Genomic DNA, 26,405 nt, shown 5'->3' on the forward strand with positions numbered 1-26,405 from the left:
AGTCAAGATTAGTTCATTAAGCTTCAAATGAGCCTGTTAAATTTGTATGAATTATCAATTTGCTTGAGTTCTACAACCAACATTAGGCCATGTTTTTATTAATGACTTAAATCAGGGGTCCCCAAACTTGGCAATTGTAAGACTTGTGGACTTCAACCCCCAGAGCTGGCTGGAGAAATCTGAAAGTCCACAAGTCTTAAAGTTGCCAAGTTTGGAGACCTCTGATTTAGATGAAGAGATATATGGGGTGCTTCTTGATGTGACTGAAGACTGGGGGGAAAATTTAGAATTATCTTCATAAGTTGGAGAAGTGAGCTGAAGGTAATGAAATTGAAACAGATGTTTGCTTCTCCCCCCCCCCCCAAGAAACCAAAATTGAAGGTTCAAGATGGGAAATAGTGGTTTAATAACAGAGCATGTCAAAAGTGTTTTGGAATTGAAGTTGAACTAAATAGCATCCATCCAGCATTAGGGAGAGGGAGAGAGAATGCAATTTCAGGAAGTATCAACCAATGTTATTTTAAAAACCATGAACAGTAATTTTTCCATGCAATTCTTGTCTTGGCCAGATCCCACTTTTAAGTCTTTTGTCCAGTTCTGGGCACATTTTTTGGGAAGTTTTCAGAGAGACTGGAACGGATTTAGAGGAAGGCAGAGAGGAAGGAGTGGAAACCAGAAACATTGAAGAGAGACAGAAAGAACTGAGCCCGTTTAACTTTAAGAAGAGAGAACCTGAGAACAAGATTGTGATGGTCTTTTTGGGTACCCTAATGGAGGCCGCACCAAGAAAGCCCCTGATTGCTTCCCATCGTTCCAGAAAGCAAAAATTGAATTCCATCTCTGGGAATTAGATTTTGATCGAATGTTTGGAAAGTCGCCTACCAGAGCAATTCAGCAGTAAAATGTAATGGGCTGGCTCTCCTCACTGGATGAATTCAAGCAAAGGCATTCTTCCAATCTGGATTTGTGCACTAAGTATTCCAGGTGTGGCCTTACTAAGGATTTATAAAGTGGTACTTGACGTGATTTTTTTTTATTCTATGCCTCAGTTTATGGAATGGAGAGGAGAGGAGAAAGAATAGAAATAGAAGAGAAGAAAGACCTGGAAGGGACCTGGAAGGTGTCAAACTCACATCGTCAAGGCAGCATCACGTGACATATCAGGACTTGCCCCCCTTTGCTAAGCTGGGCATGGGCATGGCCAGCGCGAGATACATCTGGCCCATGGGCCAGGAGTTAGCCCTGTTCTGGATTGCTCTCAGAACTCCCTGTTTTTGCATTTCTCTCTCTCCAGATCCCTTTACCACCTGTTGTTCTTGGAAGGCAAGAATAAACTTGGTTCCACTCTAGCCCAGCCGCAGTTCAGTTGCTTAGCGAGAGGGCGGGCGGTTTTTCTTAGCCTGTCTGGTTTCACTTGTGTCTTTGGCAACGTACATTGCTTCGCTCTCTTGTCTTCAGATTCAGATTGTTTTTGAATGGTGCCACTGTTCGTTAATTCAGTTTAGCTGCTAAGGGAGCCAAGATTCTTTTTTTTTTAGAGGGGAGAGAGAGAGAGACAAGGAGAGACAAAGACAGAGAGACAGAGAGAGAGAGAGAGAGAAAGAGACAGACAGAGGAGACAGAGAAGGAGAGAGAGGAGAGAGAGAAGGAGACAGAAGGAGAGAGAGGAGAGAGAGAAGGAGACAGAAGGAGAGAGAGAGAGAAAGAGAGAGGAGAGAGAGAGAAGGAGAGATAAGCAAACAGAAGGAAAAAAGGAGAGAGCAGAGAGAGAGAAGGAAAGAGAGAGAGATAGGGAGAAGCTGCCTGACTACATTTTGCAGCTATGGCTGTTCTTGGAGCACAGCTGTTAAAATTCAGACTACAACTTTCCTCTTTTCCTTGTGACTGTCCCACTCAGATTTGGGAGGTAAGATGGTCATCAGAATACCCTGGACTACAAGAAGAAGCAGTCAATCAGGCTTTAGCCAAAGAAACTCTTGACAGCAAGCAGAATCTCTCCTATTTTGGCATGTGTAATCCACAGGTGGAAGGCTAGGAAAAAAACGGTCGTATATTGGCCAGGTTGAAAATCGGGGAAAGAAGGTGGAAGCTTGAAAAACAACAGCGGCATTTCTTTTTATGTGATTTCGGCTGTGGTGTGACTCTAGGAAATATCTCAATTTGGAAAAGAAAGAAAAAAGCAACGTTTAGCCCTCGATTCTACCCCAGTTCCTGTTCAGACACTGACATCATCCGACATGCTCATCATTTCCTTTGAAAAGTGGAAACGGTGGAACAGATTTCCCCCGGGGGAATCCACGACATTGTCTCCAGGAGGCTGCCTTTACTTCTTAATTGAACGCCTCCTGTCACTTTTTCAAGAAAGTCAACTCTGCTGTTTCTGCTTTTCAGAGTAAACAATTAGCACGTCAAACGAACCCAATGTCTAAGCAAGGATGGGATGTAATTGTTCTAGTCAATTCTATTTTTGGTCAGGTGCCACCTCAAATCTTCTGTTCAGTTCTGTGTATCTGAAGGTGGATTCAGGGGGGAAAAAGGGCAGGTTTCTTAGAGCAGCAAAGATAATCAGGGAATGTATGACCGTTTGAAGTTACACCAGTACTGAAAAAAGTGACATGGCCGTTTTTTACAGGATAACAGATTAGAGATAATCAGAGTTGGAAGGGACCTTGTAGGTCATCTAGTTCAACCCCCCCACCCAAGCAGGAGACCCTACTCCATTTCTGACAGATGGGAATCCAATGTCTTCTTGAAAGTCTCCAGTGATGAAGCTCCCACAACTTCCGAAGGCAACTTCTGTTCCATGGGTTGATTCTCTCACTGTCAGAAAGTTTCTCCTTTTTTCCAGGTTGAATCTCTCCTTGATCAGTTTCCATCCATTGTTCCTTACCTGGCCTTCAGGTGCCTTGGAAAATAGCTTGACCCCTTCCTCCTCTCTGTGGCAGCCCCTCACATACTGGAAGGCTGCTCTCCTGTCTCCCCTGGTCCTTCTCTTCACTAGACTAGCCCTGCCCGGTTCCTGCAACCATTCAATGTATTTTTTAGCCTCCAGACCTTTGATCGTCTTAGGGAAATTACAGATTAACAGAGTTGGAAGCAGGGATGGGATTCTACCAGTTCGCACCTATTTGCTAGAACTGGTTGTAAACATTCTAAGCAGTTCGGAGAACCGGTTGTTAGAAGAAATTACTGGGCTAATCCTGTAAGGAAGGCAGGAACGAAACATTCTGGTGTTGCTTACAGAAACCGCCTCTCCGTTAACCCTTATTACATTCTTGGCAGGACTGGACTTCCTGTCTCAGGAACTTCTCTGGAGTTTTTTTCCCCTCCTTTGCTGGTACTTTGCTTGTGTGTTGTACCATTCAAAGTTACAATGTCACTGAAAAAAGTGACTTATGACCATTTTGCACACTTACAACTATTGCAGCATCGCCACGGTCACAAGAGGCCAGGTGAGGAGATGTGTGCCTCAATGTGAGTGATGTTGAGTTGGCTACGCCCAGACAGTCATATGACCAAGCCACGCCCACCAACACCCACCAAGCCACAGAACCGGTTGTTTAAAAAATTGAATCCCACTCCTGGTTGTAAGGGACCCTGTAGGTCATCTAGTCCAACCCCCCGCCCAAGCAACCTCTGCAGCCTCAGGAAGCTGAAAACAGGCCTGTTTCCTGGTATTTCTGGAAGGTCCATTTTTTGGCCCCCCGAGGCTGCAGAGGCTTCCCTCAAGCCTCCAGGAGGACAAAAATGGCCTCAAACGGGCCGAAACTCAGCTGGGAGGCATGCGCATGCACAATGCAGGTAAAGGGGTAGGACGGGGTGTTGTGCGTGTGTGGGCAGGGTGCATTGCATTGTGGGTGCCGGCACGTACGTGCTTTCAGCACACCACAACAAAAAGGTTCGCCATCACTGCTATATAGTGTCCTCCCCGCTTTTTTTTAATCTGTGTAAATTTCTCAGCTTTGCTTGCCAGAAAAGTTCTGCTTGTGACTTATTAAAAATAAAGAGCTCCGAAATGTTCCTATTTCAAGTTGTAAAATCGTTCTCACAAATTGGAGCTGTGATAGCAGGAACAAGGAAGTGACAGGAAGAAAAAAAAACCATCTGAAATTTGCCTTTGCCAGTTTCCAAGCATTTTCACACGAACCTGCTTCAGTAATGGAAACCAACAAGTTTTCTCCTGCACTGAATGGTGAAATCTATATTTAGCATGTATAAAATGTGAACCATAGAATGACAAGGTGGTGTTTCCAGGCAGAACTGCTGAGTGTGTTACAAATCCTTGGGCAGCTATTTGGGTCCTTTCCTGGCTATTATTGCAGGTAGTTTTTAATTTTTTAACAAATGGTTCTGCGGGTGTGGCTCAGTGGGCGTGGCTATGTGACTGGATGCGCATGGCTGCTTTTTTTTTTTTGCTGAACCCCCATTTTTTGGGCCTTCTGGGCCTCAGGGAAGCCTCCTGGGGGCATATTGTGGCTCCCAGGGGGACAAAAAATGGAGCGTGGGAGGTGCTGTACCCCCCCTCCAATTTTTGCCCTCCTGGGCCTCAGAGGAGCCTCCTGGACGAAGCAGTAAGACAGCGAGGGGGATCCCAGCACAGCTGATCATAGGAACAGCTGATCGTCGGGAGGGGAAAAATACCTTAAGGAATTACTGGGTGGGGGAGAACGCAGTCAGCGATGTTGCGCATGCGCGATAAGGACTGACTGGGAGGGGAGGGGTGGACAGAGAGGGGCAGGGCCAGCCAGGGGCATGATTTGCTGGTTCTTCAAACTGTGCAGAATCATAACAACCAGTTCTATAGAACCGGTCCGAACCGGTAGAATCCCACCCACTGGGTAGTCCACAACTGCTGTTGTTAAGCGAGACATTTCTCAACTGAGTTTTGCCCCCTTTTACGATCTTTCTTGCCTCAGTCGTTAAGTGAATCACTGCAGCTGATGAGTTAGTCACCCGGTTGTTAAGTGAATCTGGCTCCCCCATGGGCTTTGCTTGTCAGAAGGTCATAAAAGGGGATCACTTGACCCCCGGACACTGTGACCGTCGTAAGTACAAACCAGTTGCCAAGCGTCTGAATTTTGATCGCTTGATCATGGAGATGCTGCAGAGGTTGTAACAGTGAAAAATGGTCATGTCACTAATTTCAGTGCTCTTGTAATGGTCACTAAACAAACTGTTGTAAATCGGGGACTCCTTGTATTTGGTTCATCGCACCTAGTGCATTAAAAAAAATTAAATCTAGAAGCCTAACAGTACCAGTCTGTTTTACGCAATGTTTTTATGAACAGCAAAGCCCCCTGTTTCAAACCAGTTGAGATAATAATATCACCATAACTTTTACTTATTTATATCCTGCCTTTATTAGTTTTACAAATAACTCAAGGTAGCAAACATATTTTCCCCACAAAAAAACAACAACCCTGTGGAGAGGACTGGGCTGAGAGAAATTGGCTGTCACCCAGCTGGCTTTCATGCCTAGAACTCACTGTTTTCTAGTCATCCTCATCCTCATTTAACGACCCCATAATCCCTTGCAGGGTGGAGTCTGGGCAACTGAATGGAGCTAGCAGAGTGTTTAATGGCCGGATGCCCTTCCTGTTGCCAATACGGAGTTACATTTTCAGCAGATATATTCTCATTGTGCCCAGAGAGAGAAATATCTGCCTCTGTCTAGGATTGAACTCACAACCTCCTGATTGTGAGGTGAAAGCTCCTCCCTCCTCTAGGCTGCCACACTACTGTCACTGTTTTCTAGTGATTGGCTCAAAATCACACCAGTCGGCTTTCCTTCCTAAGGCTAGAACTAGAACTCAGCACCTCCCAGTTTCTAGCCTTTAATGTTTTTCTCACCACAGTTTTGGAGGGCTGATATGGAACAGTTTACCTTCGGAAGTTGTGGGAGCTTCATCCCTGGAGACTTTCAAGAAGAGACTGGACTGCCATCTGTCAAAAATGGTGTAGGGTCTCCTGCTTGGGTGGGGGGTTGGACTAGATGATCTACAAGGTCCCTTCCAACTATGTTAATCTGTATCTGATACTAGCAGGGTACCCGTGCTTCGCTACGAAACTATGTGATCGGGCTTAGTTTTTGGGGAGGAAAATAAGGGGGTGGGAATTTGCCTACTCTGCCTACCAGCATCCATTGGTATTCATCTGGCTAGCGTCTTGTCAGTGTGTGAGAGAGTGGAAGGCTGTTTGGAAACTGAAATAGTATTTGCTGTGTGAGCAAGAAGGAGACAGCAAGGAGCCTGGGCGTGGCTTAGCTCAACTGTTCTGTACTAAAGCTGCTTGGTGCTCTGAAACTGAAACTCCTCTGCTTGTGTTTTGCATTTGGAAGAATTTTTTTCAGGTGGAAAAGGGGATTAGAACTCCTTAGCATCAGAGCGTGTTGATAATAATATACGAAATACTAATGCTCTGATGGTCATTTTGAAAAATCCTTTCCTAGGATTTTTCCCCTAGAAGCCAAGAGGAACATACATGCCAAGTTTCAAGTTTGTAGGCTTTATGGCTCTGGATATTTTGTGATGATGCCTGAGTGGTATTTCGCTTTTATAGATAGAGACATAGAGAGATAGAGATATAGATAAACATAAACATTCCCTATGAGTCCAGATTGTGGCCTTACAGACAAGCAGCTATTGAATGCAGCTCCTTGTCATGTCCCCACCCTCCTGGTAAAATTCTTACCATTTTATGCACAGTTGTTACTATCCCATTGGTATGTCTCTATTTCCTTGAATGTAGCCAACTCCTGTTACGCTGCCTGTAAAATAAAACACACTCTTGTCTTGCACACCAGTGATCTGCCACCAATTGTAACATTCGTATCCTGCTTTGTGCTTTTGTTTTGGCTTTATTTTTAAGGAGGTTTTGACCACGGATACATTCTATCCTCCCATTTGCCAGGGAAGGAACTGAATGCAGACAAAGGCACAGCCCCCAACCCCAGCCCCCGAAACCCTGCCTCCCTGGCCTTGTCCAGCTTAGATTGATTACAGCGTAACAGAGTTGGAAAGGACCTTGTAGGTCATTTACTCCAAGCAGGAGACCCTACACCAGGTTCTGACAAATGGCAGCCCAATCTCTTCTTGAAAGTCACAAGTGATGAAGCTCCAACAACTTCTGAGGGCAAAGGTGTTCCATTGGTTGATTGTTCTCCCTGTCAGAAAATTCCTCCTTATTTCCAGGTGGCCAGATCTCCATATGGACAGTTCTTAGTTATCTTTGAGAAACTGGATTGGTCTTGCTAGCTGGGGGCTGCCTTTGTGGTCCCTTGCATCTGGACAGAATGATTGTGGGTGTGCCTTGGTTCCTGCAACCGTTCTTCCTCTCAAACCTTTAAATGCTTCCAGTGAAGGCGAGGACCGCTCCACCAACCCTCCCTCCCACCCCACCCCCATATCCAGTGGCAGTTTTTTCCATTATGGAACAGCTCTTCCATTAAGAAATTCTAAAGACTCCTTCCTTATAATTTAGATCTCTTTTTTCCCCCCTTCTTCTTTCCTTGTGTTTCTTCTGAGACTGCTCTGAACAATTGTGCGGCGTCTGTTCTACAAAAGAGCCCTTTTGGTACTTGAAGATGGCCACTCCGTTTCTCTTCTTTCCAGGTTAAACCTCTCAAAAGCCTCCAGCTGTTATACACACACACACACACACACATAAATATATGTATGTTTTCGTAGATTTTGACGGGTATAGGTATGCAGGTCTTGGCGTATTTGGGTCTTTTCCCGTGTAAGATTGAGAGTATCTTGGCGACGTTTTGACCTTGTCAAACGAACAGACGAATACAATACAGAAGCCTGATGATGGCAGATGAGATTCTGCCAAAACGTTGCTACAACTTTAAAAGCACAACTATAATGTCGTGGGAAAATACCCAAACAAAGCTGAATACAATATATATAGATACCCTCAAAAACTTAAGAATATGTGTGTGTGTGTGTGTGTGTGTGTGTGTAGGTCTAGGTGTGTTCGGGTCTTTTCCCGTGTAAGATTAAAAGTATCTTGGCGACGTTTCGGCGAGGTCCCACTCACCATCCTCAGGTGGTGCTTTCAGCCCGCTTACAACAGAGCCAGCACACCACACCTCCCCACCAGTATATATAAAGGGAGATGGCAGCTCCGATCATGCTTGCACAAGCAAGAAGCCGAAAGCACCATCTTGAAGGTGGCGAGTGGGACCTCGTTGAAACGTTGCCAAGATGCTCTTAATCTGACACAGGAAAACACCTGAACACGCCAAGACCTGCATACCTGTACCCGTGAAAATCTACGAAAACGTATATATATATACTATACAGAAGCCTGATGATGGCAGATGAGATTCTGCCGAAACGTTGCTACAACTTTAAAAGCACAACTACAATGACGTGGGAAAATACCCGAACAAAGCTGAATACCATATATATATACACACATACACACACACACACACATACATACATACATACATACATACATACATACATACATATCTTGAGATCGTTTTGCTTCGTTTCCTTCTGGATATGCTCCCAATGGTTAATGTCCTTGATAAAATGCGATGAGGTCTGACAGCACAAAATGGAGAGACATAATAAATATGTCCCACTGTACGATCTTTCTCGCCACTGTTGTTAAGGGAGTCCCTGCAGATGTTAAGTTGGTAACAAGGTTGTTAAGGGAATCATTGACTTTGCTTCTCAGAAGGTCGCAAAAGGGAATCATGTGGCTCCGGGACACTGCGACTCTCATAAATATGATCCAGTTGCCAAGTGCTGAATGGGGATGCTGCAATGATTGTAAGTGTGAAAAATGGCCATAAGCAGGGGTGGGATTCTACTGGTTCTATAGAACCGGTTGTTAAGATTCTGTGCAGTTCAGAGAACCGGCAAATCATGCCCTTGACTGGTCCCTCCCCTCTCCGCCCACCCCTCCCCTCCCAGCCGGTCCTTATCACGCATGCCTGACATCACAGACTGCATTCTCCCCCGTCCAGTCACTCCCAAAGATATATCTTTTTCCCCCCTCCCGATGATCAGCTGTTCCTACGATCAGCTGTGCCAGGATTCCCCTCGCTGTCTTACTGCTTCGCCCAGGAGGCTTCCCTGAGGCCCAGGAAGGCACAAAATGGAGGGGGAGCGCAGCACACCTCCCCCCCATACTCCATTTTTTGGCTTCCTGGGCCCCAGAGAAACTTCCTGGGAGCAAAAACACCCCCTAGGAGGCTTCCCTGAGGCCCAGAAGGCCCCAAAATGGAGCATGGGGGGGAGGTACCATTTTTTCCTTCCTGAGCCAGGGAAGCTGTATGGGAGCAAAAACGTCCCATCCTGTCACATGGCCACGCCCACAGAACTGGTTGTTAAAAAAATTTGAATCCCACCCCTGGTCATAAGTCACTATATTCAGCACTGTTGTAACTTCAAATGGTCACTAAAATGAACTGTTGTAAGTTGAGGACTACCTGTATACTATATATTGCATCCGAGATAGCACCTGGTGTGTATGAGAGGTGACCACAAAGGACTTTGCACCTAGCATCTTAGGCACTATCTAACAAAATGAAATTTAATGGTGGGAAAAGTGAGGTTCTACATTTAGGCAAGAGAAACCAAATGCACAGGTACAGTATAGGTGGTACCTGGCTCAATAGTAGTAACTGTGAGAGGGATCTTGGCAGTCCTAGTGGACAGTCACTTAAACATGAGCCAGCTGCAACTGCCAAAAAGCCAATAAAATCCTAGGCTGCATTAAGAGAGGGATAGAATCAAGATCAGGTGAAGTGTTGGTACCGCTTTATAATAGCAATAGCACTTATATACCGCTTCACAGACCTCTCTAAGCGGTTTACAGAGTCAGCATATTGCCCCCAGCAATTTGGGTCCTCATTTTACCCACCTCGGAAGGATGGAAGCTGAGTCAAGCTGGAGCCTGATGGGATTTGAACTGCCAAATTGTAGGCAGCTGGCTGCAGCAGAAGTAGCTTGCAGTACTGCACTCTAACCACTGCGCCACAGAGGCTCCCTAGTAATAATGCCTGTGTAAGGCCACACTTGGAATATGGCCGCCATGATATAAAAAAAGATGTTGAGATCCTGGAAAGAGTGCAGAGAAGAGCAGTGAAGAAGATTAAGGAATTGGAGGCTAAAACATTAAAAGAATGGTTGCCAATCTAGAGAAAAGAAGGCCTGGGAGAGACATGATAGCAGTATTCCAGTATTTGAGGGGCTGCCCCAAAGAAAAGAGGGTCAACTGATTTTGCAAAGCACCAGAAGGCAGGACAAGAAAGAAACAATGGATGGAAATTAACCAAGGAGAGAAGCAACCTGGAACGTAAGGAGAAATTTATTGAAAGTTAGAACAATGAATCGGTGGAACAGCTTCCCTCCAGAAGTTGTGAATGCTCCAACACTGGAAGTTTCAAAGAAGAGATTGGACAGCCACTTGTCTGAAGGCGTGTAGGGCTTCCTGCCTGAGCAGCAGGGGGTTGGACTAGAAGACCTCCAAGGTCCCTTCCAACTCTGTTATCCTGTCATCCTAACTGGGCCTTCATCAACTCCAAATCCCAGCTCAGCTTTTCCTTGTGAAACTTTTCCAGCAGGAAATGCAGGGAGGCTTTCTTGCATAGTTCTGCTCCGGGTCTGTGCTTATTTCCCTTATGGTGGTACCGAGTCCTGCATCACCAAAGGACTTCAAAAATGGGGGAAGGAGGTGGACTCCAGAGACAGCGCCCCGCTGGGCAGCCTCCGGCCCCCTTCCGTCTTCCATCCTGTCTGCCTGTTTGGGATAAAAACAAGCTTTCCCGCTGTCTGTTTGTTGTTCCAGCAGATCAGTTCAGTTCAGGAAGAGTCCAAGCAAGGCAGGAGCCTGATAAGGTTCCTGACACCAGGAGAGCTTTTGCTCCCAGCTGCAGAGACCGGAGGAAATCCCAAAAAAAGTCCCCAACTGGCCGGAGGGGAAGTTTGGAGAGACTGATTGGGTTGAATTTCCAGCTGCTCGTTATAAATAGCACCTTCTTTTGCGGTGGCAGAAAAGAGGGGAAACCTCACCGAGAAGGGGTGCGTGGGAAGAAAACCCAGTAAAAGTAGTCTCGTTGACTTATGACCATAATTGGGACCAGGAATTGCTGTCGCTAAGCAGGACAGTGAAGTGAATTGTGACCAATTTTGCACCTTGTTTTTGATCTTACCCAGCTCCCCGAACACGACAAACCCTCTGTAGTTAAATCAATGATTCCTTTATTAGGAGCGCCGGCAGCCCCAGCAAAAAGTTTCTCTCTCACCGCAGGCTAACAAGTTCATCCAGCAGGAAGATGAATAGTTGTCTGCCACACCTGTTCATCTCCGCCCCCTGCCTTTGATCTCCAGAGCCTGGGTGGGGCTTCGCTAGCAGCGGTGGCATTTCTGTCCCGAGGACCGGCCCATAGATTTCCACTGCTCTCCCCTCCTCTGCCTTCTGCGCATCTGCATGTCAGGCACTGGACCCAGCTGTTCCTCCTCTTCCTCACCAGCCACCTCCAGACCTGGGAGCTGTTGACTCTCCATCTGAGGGCTGAAGGACGGCCCAGGCTCCGCCTCTGTCTCTCTCTCTCTCTGCCAGCTGCATTCCCTCTTCCCCCTCGGAGCTCTCAGGTTGCCCTGATGCTGACCCCGGCTCCCACGCCTCCTCCTCCTCCTCCTCTGATTCGGCTGCTGGAGGGGCCGGCAGCTGACAATCCACACCAGATTTTTTTTGCCACGGTTGTTCAGCGGACTGTTGCCATTCTTAAATGAATCGGGCAGTCATTAAGCAAATCCGGCTTTTCCCATTGACCTTGCTGGTGGGAAGCCATATGGGAAGGTTGCAAATTTTGGTCAGGTGACCCCAGCATGTTGCAGCTATTATAAAATACATGCTGGTTGCAAATAACTCAAATTTCTATTACCTTCCTGGGAGATGCTGGGACAGTTAAGTTTGAAGACTGCTTTTAAGTTGGTTGTTTTTTTTTCCAGTGGCATTGTAACTTTGGTCAGTAAATGAATGTCTGTGGAGATCGTCAGTCATCCAGGTCATGGTTGTCCCAAACAAACGCCTTGTCCCAGCTTCTGCCAACCTAGCAGTTCGAAAGCACGTAAAAAATGCAAGAAGGAAAATAGGAACTCCTTTGGTGGGAAGGGAATAGCGTTCCGTGCATCTTCCGCGTTTAGTCCTGCTGGCCACACGACTACGGAGACGTCTTCAGACAGCGCTGGCTCTTTGGCTTTGCAATGGAGATTAGCACCACCCCCTAGAACCAGAAATGACTCGCACGTATGTGCAAGGGGAATCTTTAGCTTTACCTTTAAGAACTACTAAGGACCAGATTGTTTTTACTCCTATGTCCTGATATGTAAAACCACAGAACTCAAAAAGAGCTTGTGCTTTCTTTTTCAACCCCCTGTTGCCTTCTCCATTCAGAAATGCTCTGCTTATGAGTAAGAGCTACGCATCCATTTTTCTGTCTGGCAAAGTGGACAGCTTTTGCACTGAACCAGCGTGACTCCTATGTGTTAGGGTTTGAGGATTAACCCCTAGCAGAGTATTGCAGCAGTAGTCAAGCCAGGAAGCCAAAGCGAGAGCGGAAGGGCCCCAGAGTATACACACACTGAACACAAACACTGTTTGTAGTTTAAATAGTTTTTAATCCAGTTAGAGTTTAAGCATTGTCATTCAGTCCATTAAGTCATTCACAGTATTTCCATCCAGTAAGACTCACTAGTATAGTCCAAGTTAAGAGTCCTTGCAATATCTTTATCAGCCGATAAAGATATCTTCCTCCTCCGGTTTCACTCTCCAGAGAAACAAACGCTGGATATTCAGTAGAATTACGCAAACAATAACAGTTCAGTCACAGGCACTCACAGTCAGTAATCTCAGTTAGTCGCAGCAGCACACAGTTACAGTAGCACATAGTTACAGCCAGTTACAGCCAGCAACAGACAGTAAGCTTTCCAGCTTCTAATGCTTCCTTATATTGTAACTTCTAACCGCACCCTTAATCGGCTAATTGCCTGCTGCATTGTGCTTAAGTGATAAGCACTTAAACCATGATATCTAAGTTTTATATATTTATTCACCCAAACCATATTTGGTATCAATGTTATACCTAACATACTCCCCTTTTGGGTGAAATAAATATATAATACCTTTACAATCTTATCCCATATTTTTCACAACTCTCCTGGTGCTTACTGGCACCTTGGGCTTTAGTAAAATTATCAGCTAAATTGTCTTCCGACATACAGTACTCTAGCTGAATCATCTTACTTCTTAAAGATTGTCTCACGTTTAGGTATCTTAGATCTGTATGCTTGCTCCTTGTTTTTACTCCAATATTTGTGGCCATTTGAATTGCTGCCTGATTATCTTCATGTATAATTATAGGATAATCTACAGTTATACCTATATCAATTAACATTTGTTTATACATTATTAATTCTGTACATAACAATGATAAACAGGAGAATTCTGCCTCCATAGTAGACAAACTTATATGCTGTTGTCTTATTGACTTCCAGCCTATTAATGTATTACCCAGCATTATGGCTGTTCCTGAAGTCGACTTTTCTAGTGTCTCTTTCTGATGCAAAGCTAGCATCTGCATATGCACTCAAAATTAAATCACCCTTTGGTTCTAAATACAATGAATAATTCATTGTCTTTTTAAGATATCTTAATATCCTCTTAGCTGCATTCCAGTGTCTTTCACATGGTGCAGTATTGAATCTAGCCAACTGATTCACGCAGTACGATATATCTGGTCTAGACCAATTACTAATATAACTCAAACTACCAATTAAAGATTGATAAATCACCTTATCAAACTCAGGGCTTTGTACATCAGTGTTGCTAAACTCCTGACTCATTGGAGTCTTAGCTGGCTTACAAAGCTCCATCTTGTAATCTTTTAGTAATTTGCTTATCTTATCTTCCTGAGATATCTTAAAACCTTTCCGTGTTTTCTTTATATTCAAACCGAGATACTTCTTTATCTCCCCTAATTGCTTGATCTTTATTCTCTTTCCTAATGATGCTATTATTTTATTTGCTTCATCATTAGTTTCAGTTATCAATGCAATGTCATCTGTGAACAGTAATAATAATGATACTTTCCCATTTTTCTCCTCTTAAACAAACATGGATCGGCTAAACCAGCTTTAAATCCTATATTGTCTAGTTCCTTTACAATATACTGGTTCCATTCATAGCCTGATTGTTTAAGACCATAGAGGCTTTTCTTTAACAACCAACAATCATTATTATCCTTATTTTCACTTTTAATACCAACAGGTTTTTTCATATAAATAGTATGTTTTAATGGGGCGTGCAAGTAAGCAGTTTCCACATCTAGATGGTTAACTATATAGTTTTTACTAGCTGCCCACACTAAAGCTGCCCTCAAGGCTGTTGCCTTAAGACTAGGTGCAAACACCTCATCATAGTCATTAGCATTCTGCCTAAAACCTTGGGCTACTAACCTTGCCTTATGGATTAAATTACCATCTTTATCTGTTTTTACCTTAAATATCCATTTGCAGCTAATGGATTTCTTTCCTACAGGTAATTTGGCATTTTCATACACCTTCATATCTCTTAATGAATTCAGTTCCTTATTCATTGCTGCATACCATTTTTCTTTTTCCTTATTAGGATACTTTTTAATTTCTTCTACAGAATTAGGAACTTCATTAATCTGGCACACTGTGTTAGCCTGGTACCTATCAGGCGGTCTAGATACACGATGTAGTTCTTCTGGGAATTACAGGGCTTACAGGAGGACTTTGTTGAACTACTACCTGTTCATCTTCCTCATCCTGTTCAGCTATTGAATCTGTTTCTTCCTTTATGGGCACTATTTCATCCTGTATTTGTCTCTTTACTTTATTTTTAAAGTTACAGGGATAACTAATGGGATTTCTATAGGATTCAATAATTACATCTTTATTGGCATCCTGTTCTAATTTCTCCCATCCTTCATGTTCTAGAAATTGGGCACTAGCACTACATAACACTTTAGATGTGCCTTTCTCCCAAAATCTAAATGCCCTATGGTTTGCCTGATAACCAACGAAGAAAAATCTTTTAGCTCTACGTTGCCCCTTTTTTCTGAGTTGTGCAGGAATATGCACCCATGCTGGTGCACCAAATGTGTGCAGGTAACTTAGATCAGGTTTCCTGCCATGCCATCTGGTAAATGGAATTTCACCTGTTGTTGTATTAACAACGTTGCTCAATATGTTATTAGCACACATTGTAGCCTCCCCCCACAAAGAATCAGGTAACCCAGAATCATTTAACATTGTTCTAACCATTGCCTGTAGTGTTTGGCCTCTTCTTTCAATAAAAGCATTATGTTCTGGCCTGTATGGAGCAGACTTCTTATGCTCTATTCCAGCTACCTTAAGTCTGTTCTGGAATTTGTTATTAATAAATTCCGTACCATTATCTGTCACCAGGGTTATCAGTTGTCGCTTAGACTTTCTTTCAGCAAACCTAAGCCAATTGAAAAATGTTGATATGTTTCAGTTTTGCTTTTCATTAAATAGCAAAACCCATATCTAGAATAATGGTCCATAATGCTCAGTATATATCTAGCACCCCCATACTGGGTTTCTTTGGACCTATTATGTCTGCAAATACTACTTCTAAAGGTTCTTTTGTTTTGAAACCATTTAGCCTATTTGCAGGCAATACCTTGCTCTTATCTTCACAGCAAACATTACAACGCAAATATTTATCACAAGGTTTTAACCTTATTCCTTCAGATAACTCAACTGTACGTTTTAGCATTTTAAAATTTACATGCCCCAAACGCCTATGCAATAAATGGATACATTCATCATGAGGCTTTATATTATTAAATACAGTTTGTGCCTCCCCTTTCTTACTATTATCTAAGACATATAATGTTCCATTTAAAGCTGCAGTTACCCTTTTGTTATCTTTTTCAATTATGCAATTATTATCCTTAAAAGTAATTACATAACCTAGTTTATCTAATAACCCTTACTGAAAGCAAATTAAACTTTAGTTGCGGTACATACAACATTTTTATATCCTGGTTTATGTAACGGACAACGTGCAAAACCTTGACCTTTCGCTTTCAGGTTCCAGCCGTTAGCAAGTGATATATGTTGAGAACTTGTAGACATTTTTATAAATTTTGTCTTATCTCTTGTGATGCAGTGGGATGCTCCACTGTCAACCACCCATAAATTATTCTTCACATCAGAGTTGCTAAACGTGGCTAGTTCAAATGCTTTCTTTGGCTTTTTTACATTCTGGCTTTTTTCTTTTTGCAGAATCTTGCCAATGTCCTCTGCCTCCACAATTAAAACACTTTTTAATTGTGTATGCTGTTGAAGATAAATTCTCTTCTTCCGGGTGCTTTACTTTGCTTTGCTGGTTTCTTTCAAGCTTTGAAGATAATTTCTCTTCTTTCTTATCTTCTCTCAGCTCGTCACGCCACGCCTTCTTCTGGCTTCTTCTAGTAGCCTGCCTGTAATCTCGGTTAATGAGAGGCTTTCTTTTGGCAATACCTCTAACGAAGTTACATAGTCATCATAGCTTTGATCTAATGAAGATAATATTATGTAGACTTGTTGCAGTTCATTAAATATAAGCTCTTTTTCTTGCAAATCTTGAAAAATGCTCTTCATACAGTTTAAATGAACTAACATATCTCCATTCCTCTGAAGATGCGTTTCGAAAAAGCTTCCGTGTAAGATTTATATGTGCTCCTACACTGTCCCGAACATAAATCTTCCTGAGGTTCTCCCAGCAGTTTGCAGCATTTTCTTCTCCACGAATATGGACAAGCTGCTGATCACAGAGAGTCAGTCCTATGATGCATAAAGCCTGCTCATTCTTCAGTTTAAAGTCTTGTAACTTTTCTTTATCATCATCATTAGCAGGATCCCAGCTACTCACATCTGGTGGGTTTGCTATAATGTCCCACAAACCTTCTCTGTGAGAAGTAAACTACATTTCATTGACCATGAAACATAGTTTGTTCCATCCAGCCTGGATATCATGGACAGTTGTGACAAATTTACTTGTGCCATTACTCTTCAGATATTTTGACTATTTTAAACTAATTAAAACAGTTTGTTTTTACAGTAATGTGCAACTCACACCAACTCTCTCTGCTATATCCTGGTTAGTTAGACTATGCTGCTGGGCCCATAACCAATGTTAGGTTTGAGGATTAACCCCTAGCAGAGTATTGCAGCAGTAGTCAAGCCAGGAAGCCAAACGAGAGCGGAAGGGCCCCAGAGTATACACACACTGAACACAAACACTGTTTGTAGTTTAAATAGTTTTTAATCCAGTTAGAGTTTAAGCATTGTCATTCAGTCCATTAAGTCATTCACAGTATTTCCATCCAGTAAGACTCACTAGTATAGTCCAAGTTAAGAGTCTCTTGCAATATCTTTATCAGCCGATAAAGATATCTTCTCCTCCTCCGGTTTCACTCTCCAGAGAAACAAACGCTGGATATTCAGTAGAATTACGCAAACAATAACAGTTCAGTCACAGGCACTCACAGTCAGTAATCTCAGTTAGTCGCAGCAGCACACAGTTACAGTAGCACATAGTTACAGCCAGTTACAGCCAGCAACAGACAGTAAGCTTTCCAGCTTCTAATGCTTCCTTATATTGTAACTTCTAACCGCACCCTTAATCGGCTAATTGCCTGCTGCATTGTGCTTAAAGTGATAAGCACTTAAACCATGATATCTAAGTTTTATATATTTATTCACCCAAACCATATTTGGTATCAATGTTATACCTAACACTATGCTATGCTGGAATGATGATTCCCTGGGGGGAAAAATGTGTGTCACGCCAACCACAAATACAGCAGCATCATAGAGTTGGAAAGAACTCAGAGCTCACCTCACTGAAATATATCCAAGGAATGCTATCCCTCGATCCATTTTCCCCCCCATGTACGCAGATCCCCAGTCTTTCTGGTGAGTGTGTGAGTGAGAGTGAGGGTTCTCTCTCTCTCTCTCTCTCTCTCTCTCTCTCTCTCTCTCTCTTGAAAACTTTATGTTGAGACACTGCAAAAAAATTGAACTCTGTGGGATTGATGTAACCCGGCACTACAGAGGCAAGTTGGCCATGGCTTCAGGAACATATCTGGCAGAAGAATAGGGATTCATGCTGTGGAAGGGAGGGGGGAGATCATTTTCCCATCACTAACGCTGCAGCCATGGAGCAGGGGGTAAATTGTCCTTCCCAGTTGCTAATGCTTCTGCACCTGTTCTGTGGGCTCAAGGGGAGGGACTATGCCTTGGCAGCATCAGGAATCACAGCTGGACCCAGAGCGGGGAGAGGGCAGGAGACCAAGCAAGGCCCACCCCAGAAGAGAAATGTCCTAGCCCAACTTCCCTCCAAAGGGGTAAAGATGGCAAATTATGGGACTGTAATAGTCAGGACTGTGGTTTTCCCAGTTGCAATGCATGGCTGTGAAAGTTGGACCATAAGGAAGGCTGAGCACCAAAGAATGGAGGCCTTTGAACTGTGGGGCTCGAGGAGACTCCTGAGAGTCCCTTGAACTGCAAGGCGATCCAAGCGGTCGGTCCTAGAGGAGATCCACCCTGACTGCTCTTTAGAAGGCCGGATCCTGGAGAGGAAACTCAAAGACTTTGGCCACCTCATGAGAAGGAAGGACTCGCTGGAGAAGACCCGAATGCTGGGAACGATGGAGGGCAATAGAAGAAGAAGAAGAAGGGGATGGCAGAGAAGGAAGGGGCTGGATGGAGTCACGGAAGCAGTCGGCGTGAGCAGAGGACAGGAAGGCCTGGAGGAACGTTGTCCATGGGATCGCGATGGGTTGAACACAACTTTGCAACTAACAACAACAACAAAAGCTCAGCATATCTGGATGGGTGCCAGGATCAAGAAGAGTGTGTGTATGTGGGAGGGGGGGATTGCTAGGATGCCCTCCTTAGAAAGGCTCATTTTTTCAAGGTCTGGAAAAAGTCTGGGGAATCCATGCATTGATGGTTGCCTCTACAGCAGGGGTCCCCAACCACCGGTCCGCGGACCGGCACCGGTCCGTGGAACAAATCCTACCAGGCCGCTGGTTTGCTGGCGCCGCCATCTTGTTTTGATGAAAAAGTGCTTCCGGTGAGCTTTTCCAGGTAAAAAGCTCACCGGAAGCACTTTTTCATCAAAACAAGATGGCGGCGCCCAGATGATGCCGGTACCGGGCCGCGGCATAAAAAAGGTTGGGGACCACTGCTCTACAGGACTAGCAGCGGCGGCAAGCTGATCTGATGTGCCTTGAAAGAGAATGGCTTAGAAATGTTAGGATGTGTTGTCCCAAAGGTGCTTTTTTCAAAGGGCGACTGGACTTTCTTGTTTTTTTCTTTGAAGATGTTTTGCTTCTCATTCCAGAAGCTTCTTCAGCTCTGACTGTCAGCTCTGAGATCAGCTGCCACAAGAATGTGAACAATGAAAGGGGGGGGGTGAGGGAGTTGAACAGTTCAAGGTTATTTAGTATGTCAAAGCATTAAAAAAATTCCAGCTGCAGTTAATTGGTTCTTGTGATTTATGAAGTATAGAAAGTGGGAGGAGATAGGGCGGAATTTGTGACACACGCTGGGAATGAGTTTCAGTTTTGGAAATTTTCCATAGACATACCAGAGCTGTTCCTAATAAAACAATTGGAGATTATGCTTGTCTCGGAGTGACTGATTACTATGGATAATTTCTGGATGCCTAACGCTGACTGGATGGAGTGGAAGGAAAGGATTTATCCTCCTTGCAGACAGCTGGTCATTTGCATCCTTTTAGAGGGTCATTGAGACCACTTGGAGGTTTACTTGTGTCCTCGGGGCACCTGAGTGGTGCTTCTGGTTCCTGTAGTCTGCAATTTTTTTCCCTCTACAGGACTACATGAACCAGGAGCACCACTCAGGTGACCCTGAGGACACAAGTAAACCTCCAAGTAGCCTCAACGACCCTCTAAAACAGTGGTTCTCAACCTGTGGGTCACGACCCCTTTGGGAGTCAAACGACGCTTTCACAGGGGTCACCTAAGATCATCGGAAAACACATGTTTTCGATGGTCTTAGGAACCGAGCCATAATTTTATGATTGGGGGTCACCACAACCTGAGGAACTGTATTAAAGGGTCACGGCATTAGGAAAGTTGAGAACCACTGCTCTAAAGGATGCAAATGACCAGCTGTCTCCAAGGAATATAAATCCTTCCATTCCCCACCATCCAGCCAGAGCTGAAGAAGCTTCTTGGATGAGAAGCAAAATGTCTTCAAAGAAAAACCAAGAAGTCCAGTGGCCTCTTGAAAAAGCACCTTTGGAACAACCAGGACCTGGATGACTTGAGAATCTCCAAAGGCTTTTGGATGTATTGTTGACTTGGCCCTATGTTTGATTGGCACTCATGGAGTTTAAACTTCACTTCTCATAGCACACAAGCTTAGAGCTGGCTGAACATGTTGTGGGAACCAGGCCATCCTAAGAAGCCACAGGGCGGTTCATTTGTTTGGGAAGCGCATGGGATGTAAATGGGGCCGTTGTGTTTTGTTGACCTGGGTTTAGCATGTTGTGTGAAACCAACCTAAGAGTGAATCCAGGTCATGAAAATTGGGTGAAAAACTTTCTTGGGTAAGAAGGGCATCTGGAATTGGGAAAGCAACTTGTGCAATTTCACAGAATAGTTCTTATGGGGAGGATTCTCTGAAAGCATCCTAGTGACATAATGCTCATATTTTAACACTTAAATTGATCTTTAAGAGCCAAAATGTCTCTGCTTTGCCACATAGATCGGGGGCAACACGTGAGCTACAGTTCTCCTCTGTGTCTGATCTAGAGAAAAGAAGAATTAGGGGTGACATGATAGCAGTCTTCCAGTATTTGAGGGGCTTCCACAAAGAAGAGGGGGTCAAATTATTCTCCAAAGCATTGGAGTGTAGGACAAGAAACAATTGTTGGAAACTAATCAAGGAGAGAAGCAGCTTGGAATTAAGGAGAAACTTCCTAACAGTGAGAACAATTATCCAGTGGAACTGCTTGCCACCAGAAATTGTAGGTGCTTCATCCCTGGAAGTTTTTAAGAAAAGACTGGACAACCTTTTGTCTGAAATGGTGTATGATGTCCTGCTTAAACAGAGGGCTGGACTAAAAGATCTCCAAGGTCCCTTCCATCTCTGTGATTCTATTCTATTCTGTTCTGTCTTGTGTTTAGTATGAGAGTTTAGTATGAAGTGTGAATCCACCACATCGGTGGCTTAGATAACAAAGCATGATTAACAATCATGGCTAAGTGTAAGCCTGAACTCATGGTTTCTCTTTCAGGGTTTTGTTTCAGGAGCAATTACTAATGTTTTGTACATCCTGGAGTCCCGTTGCCGGGAAGCACTTTTCTTTCCCACCATCCGCACCACTTACCACTCCAATAAAAACTACACAAACACACAAGCCATTTAAAACTATTTTTCTGTTTGCCTTGTGTTGCAGTTTCCTTCCTTTTGCATACGGTAGCTAGCTAGCTCTTGGCGGGAGCAAATGTATTGTGCATGGAATTTCTCGATTGTTGTTTGAGTATTTTTTATCAGATATTTTTCTGTGTGTGTATGTGTGTGTATATATATAATTTAGAAGAACTTTCAGAAAATTTATGTATGTATGTATGTATGTATGTATGTATGTATACATGTATATAAATTAAAATGTATATAAATTAAAGAACTTTCTGAAAGTTGTTCTAAATTTTAAACGGGATGCAAATATGGTCTGACTAAGGCTTTATAAAGTGGTACTAATACTTCACTTGATTTTGATTTGTGCTTCTATTTATACAACCAAGGATTGTACTGGCTTTTTTGGCTGCTGCCACTCACAGCCAACTCGTGTTTAAGACATTGTCTACTAGGACTCCCAAGGTCCCTTTCACAGTTTTTGAGCCTAATTTGTACTTGTACCTTTAGTTTTTACTGCCCAGGTAAAAAACTTTGCTTTTCTCCGCATTAAATTTCATGTGGTTGGATGGGGCCCATTGTTCAGGTTTGTCAAGATCTTTCAGAATCCCGAGCTTGTCTTCTTGGGTGTTGGCTATTCCTGCCAGCTTAGTGCCATCTGCAAATTTGATGAGTTCCCCTACTATTCCCTCATCTAAGTTGTTCTGATGAGGGCTTCCTGAGACACCAACAAACACAAGTTAAATCCCAAACCCTTTTATTTTAGTTCAACGGCTGTGAATTATTGTCATTCACAGCCGGTAATGAGTCTGAACCAGTTATAAATAGTCCCATGGAAGTCTGCCAAAGTTCTTCAGGAGAAGTCTAATAGTAACACACCTTTATCTTATTTGAAGTGCTGCCAACAACTGAAGTACCAATTAATCTTTCAAAACCAAATGGAGCACAAATTCGCCACAGAGCTTTCAAGTTCCAAACTGGCCAGAGTGACCAATGTTGCCTCCTGCACATGTTCCCATCCCTTAGCTCCTCCTTTATGTCTTATGGGAGGGCCAATCACCTCCAAGCCTTACTCCCAAGTTGCCCCTTTTGTCTTAGCTGCTCTTGCCTTCTGGCAGCTCTGCGCATACGCACACTAGGAACAGTCTCCCCCTGTTCCTCTGCCTCTCTGCTGTCAGATTCTGGAGGCTCCGGAGTCAGCACATAACTCCCAGATGGCCCTGGTCCCATCTCTGTATCGGACGCAGGACCCTCGTCCGAGCCCTCCACAGACTCCAGGACTGGCCCATGTTCCTCCCCACTCTCCGATTCTGCTGCCAGCTCCACAGGCTGCCGACGGACCACAACATAAGTCATTTATGAAGATATTGAAGAGTACCGGGCTTATAAAAAAATAAAATAAAGATAAAATAAGTTTTGCTGATAGCTTTGGATTTGCCAGGTGTTCAGAATTCATGTCCCTCCACTCAATGAGTTAGTTGGCATTTTCTCTCCTTTCTGCTTCTTAGCCTCTGCAGGCGCAGCTGTTCCAGTGTGGGAACGGAGCTCCTTGCAGGTGGTGGGCCAGGGGCATTTTCTCCTTTAGAATCATTGTACAAGATTTTAGCAACTGTTGGCTGGTAGTGAAAGCAGATCTTAAAAGCAAGTTTGTAAGACTCAGATGAAACCATCTTCTCTTCTTGCTTCTTAGATTTCAGATCCGTTGCCCCTTTCACAGGTGTGCATTTATGGGTCCTGAAAGGGAGTTCAAGGAGCTGTTGTGGCAGAGAAAGGCCTGGTGACACAGCAAATGAGTATCTTTGAGGCTGAGATGTAGTGCATGGGAGACAGCAGGGGCTGCTTAAATTCAGGATGGTCGCTTGCTTGGCTAGAGGCCACTTAAGTCGGACGCAAATTCTACTTTTAAAATGATACAAAGAAAAAATCAGAGAAGAGGCATCTACGTTTTGGCTGGTGGGAAGGGGTAGGAAAGGGAAGGGAAGAGCTAAATGAATAGGGGATAGAATAACAGAGTAGGAAGGGACCTTGTAGGTCATCTAGTCCAACCCCCTGCCCAAGCAGGAGACCCTACACCATTTTTGACAGGTGGCAGTCCAGTCTCTTCTTGAAAGCCTCCAGGAATGAAGCTCCCAGAACTTCCAAAGGCAACTTCTGTTGCATGGGTTGATTGCTCTTACAGTCAGAAAACTCCTCCTTATTTCCAGGTTGAATCTCTCCTTGATCAGTTTCCATCCATTATTCCTTGTCTGGCCTTTGGGGGCTTTGGAAAATAGCTTGACCCCTTCCTCCTCTCTGTGGCAACCCCTCAAATATTGGAAGACTGCTATCATGTTTCCCCTGGTCCTTCTCTTCCCTAGACTAGCCATGCCCAGTTACTGCAACTGTTCATCGTATGTTTTAGTCTCCAGTACCCTAATCATCCTGGTTGCACTTCTCTGCACTTTTTCTAAAGCAGTTTGATTTTCTTATACACCCAGTTCACCCATGGAAATGCCAGTCCAGGAAAAGGCCCTTTGCACATACTCAGAGAACTAAGAGCTGTGGTGGTGCAGTGGTTAGAATGCTAAATAAATATTGCAGGCTAATTCTGCCCACTGCCAGCAGTTCGATCCTCAAGGTTGACTCAGCCTCCCGTCCTTCCCAGGTCTGTAAAATGAGGACCCAGATTGTTGGCAGCAAGAGTCTGACTCTGAAAACGGCTTAGAGAGGGGCTGGAAAGCACTGTGAAGTGGTATATAAATCTAAGTGCTATTGCAATTGCAAGCAAACTCTGCCCACTGCCGGAAGTTCGATCCTGACTGGCTCAAGGTTGACTCAGCCTTCTGTCCTTCCCAGGTCTGTAAAATGAGGACCCAGATTGTTGGGGGAAAGAGGCTGACTCTGTAAACCACTTAGAGGTGGCTGTAAAGCACTGAGAAGCGGGATATAAGTCTAAGTGCTATTGTGATCTTCCTGCCTGCCTGCCTGCCTAAGATTTAGAGGCTGTATTGAAGTTAGTTTTGTAGCCAAATGAGCTAAGTGCTCCTAGGTGTCCATTGGCCTTAACAGATAGTAAGTAAGCTCTGGAGAACTTCTCTTGGCCTTCATGCTCTGGGTCCAGAAGAATCCTGGCCAGATGCTGGATCTCCATATGGACAGTTCTTAGTTATCTTTGAGAAACTGGATTGGTCTTGCTAGCTGGGGGCTGCCGTTGTGGTCCCTTTGCAACTGAACAGAATGATTGTGGGTGTTCTCCTCTTGAATGTTCCTGAGTTAAATATAGCCTCTCCCCTTCGGCTGGTGCAACCCTCCCCCCTCCTTAAATTCTAGTTGATGAAGGCAATGGTTTTATTGTTTATTTGGCATGAGGAGAACGCCAAATCCCCAGAGTGGGAAAGGAAGGGAGGAGAAGGGAGTGTTTGATCCCCCAATGCCCTTCTTGCCAATTTTATTTGGAAAAAATGACACAAAGCTTGGGCCCATTTTTTTTAGCAAGTCCCGAGTGAGAAGTTTTATATCCAAATATATTTTATTCTTTATACTGTTTCTGTCTTCTTTTAAAATATTTGCAGAATCCACAATAGCCTGAGAATCAGTGTCTCCACTAGATAATTGACAGTCAAGCTGAAACTAAGTTAATTAAAATTAGCAAACTTCCTCAAACCCCCAAATAAGTTACCTAGACCTAATCCACATATCAAAGGATGAGGTCTGCAATTACATTATGTTTCCCAGAGGAACTCCATGTTCACAAGAATAAACATACCTACACACACACACAAACACACACACACTCGCGCCCCTCAAGTGTCACCCTGTCGCTAAAGCCAAAGTTTTGCTTTTAGGAATAAATATTTGTTCTTTCCTCATTTTGGATCTCATTTTTATGTATTCTTGTACAGCCCACTGTCCCCTACAACAGTTTCTCTTCTCTGCCAGTATTCTTCCACAATGGCTCATACCTTTTCTCTATGGCCCCACTCTGCCTGGAGATATTCTTACCTAGAAGCAAAGTACGACTTCTTTTTAAGGGAAAATGCCCATTTTAACTACCTCGGAAGGATGGAAGGCTGAGTCAACCTCGAGCTGGTGAGAATCGATCTGCCGGCAGTTGGCAGTCAACAGAATTGGCCTGCAGTACTGCATTCTAACCACTGCGCCACCACAGCTCTTACAGGTAGTCCTTGATGATTATGCATCGTTTTTTTTCAGTGCCGTTGTAACTTTCAACAGTCACTCAAGTGAACTGTTGTAAGTGGAGGACTACCTGTATAACACGGGGGATACTGGGCTTGGCAATCATAGCTATGGCAAGAGATTGGAGTAGCAGATGAATGCAATCTGGAAAAAAAAGAATCAACAGTGTGACGAGGCCACAATACAAACCTACCCTGTTTCTCCAACAATACGGCCTCCCCCAATAGGAAGTCCCAGCATGTTTTATAGGCAGAACCCTCCCCAACAAGGCCTATATTAAAACAGCAAAAGAATGGTGGGGGGTCGCTGAAGCACTTTGTTCCCGACCCCTAGGTGCTGCCCCCCACAAGTCCCAACCTGGTCCTCCCCCGCCCCCGAAGATGCAAGGGGTCACCCCGAAACAGCCCTCTTTTTTGGGGCTCAAAAGATAAACCGGCCTTATTAAAAGTAGTAAACACATCAACTCATCAATTTTCCAACTCATGGGAAGTAATTGTTCTGCATTGTTTAAACCTCACACTAAATACTGGATCCAGTTCTGGGCATTGCATTTTAAGAAGTCCTGATCGAAAATGCAATATACTGAAATTATGTTCATTTTTATTCTGATTGTTTAGGAGGGGTGGTTCTTATTGTTTTGTACGGTGTCCAGGGTTGTTATGATATTGGTGGTTATGTAAGTCAAAGAAAGACACCTGTAAATGAGTTGTAGGGGAAGATAGTGAGGGCAACCAGGGGATTGGATGTTCAGACGGAAGGAATTCATAAAAGCTT

General features: G+C 44.0%; 1 protein-coding gene and 1 long non-coding RNA gene across 5 annotated transcripts in view; one reads left to right on the forward strand and one right to left on the reverse strand.

Moving 5' to 3' along the window:
* The window catches only part of LOC148129478 (uncharacterized), a 133,469-nt gene extending 109,941 nt beyond the window's left edge, over positions 1 to 23,528 (reverse strand). The window contains exon 1 of the long non-coding RNA XR_015745339.1: positions 23,480 to 23,528. This is a non-coding gene — a long non-coding RNA (uncharacterized LOC148129478). The remainder of the gene's footprint in view (positions 1 to 23,479) is intronic.
* The window catches only part of ARHGEF2 (Rho/Rac guanine nucleotide exchange factor 2), a 170,732-nt gene that overhangs the window by 61,063 nt on the left and 83,264 nt on the right, over positions 1 to 26,405 (forward strand). The gene's annotated exons all lie outside the window — the stretch shown is intronic.

The sequence above is a fragment of the Notechis scutatus genome, chromosome 14, assembly GCF_049901735.1.
Source record: "Notechis scutatus isolate UNSWTSFEM ecotype Mainland chromosome 14, rNotScu1.2, whole genome shotgun sequence".
NCBI classification, from domain to species: domain Eukaryota; kingdom Metazoa; phylum Chordata; class Lepidosauria; order Squamata; family Elapidae; genus Notechis; species Notechis scutatus.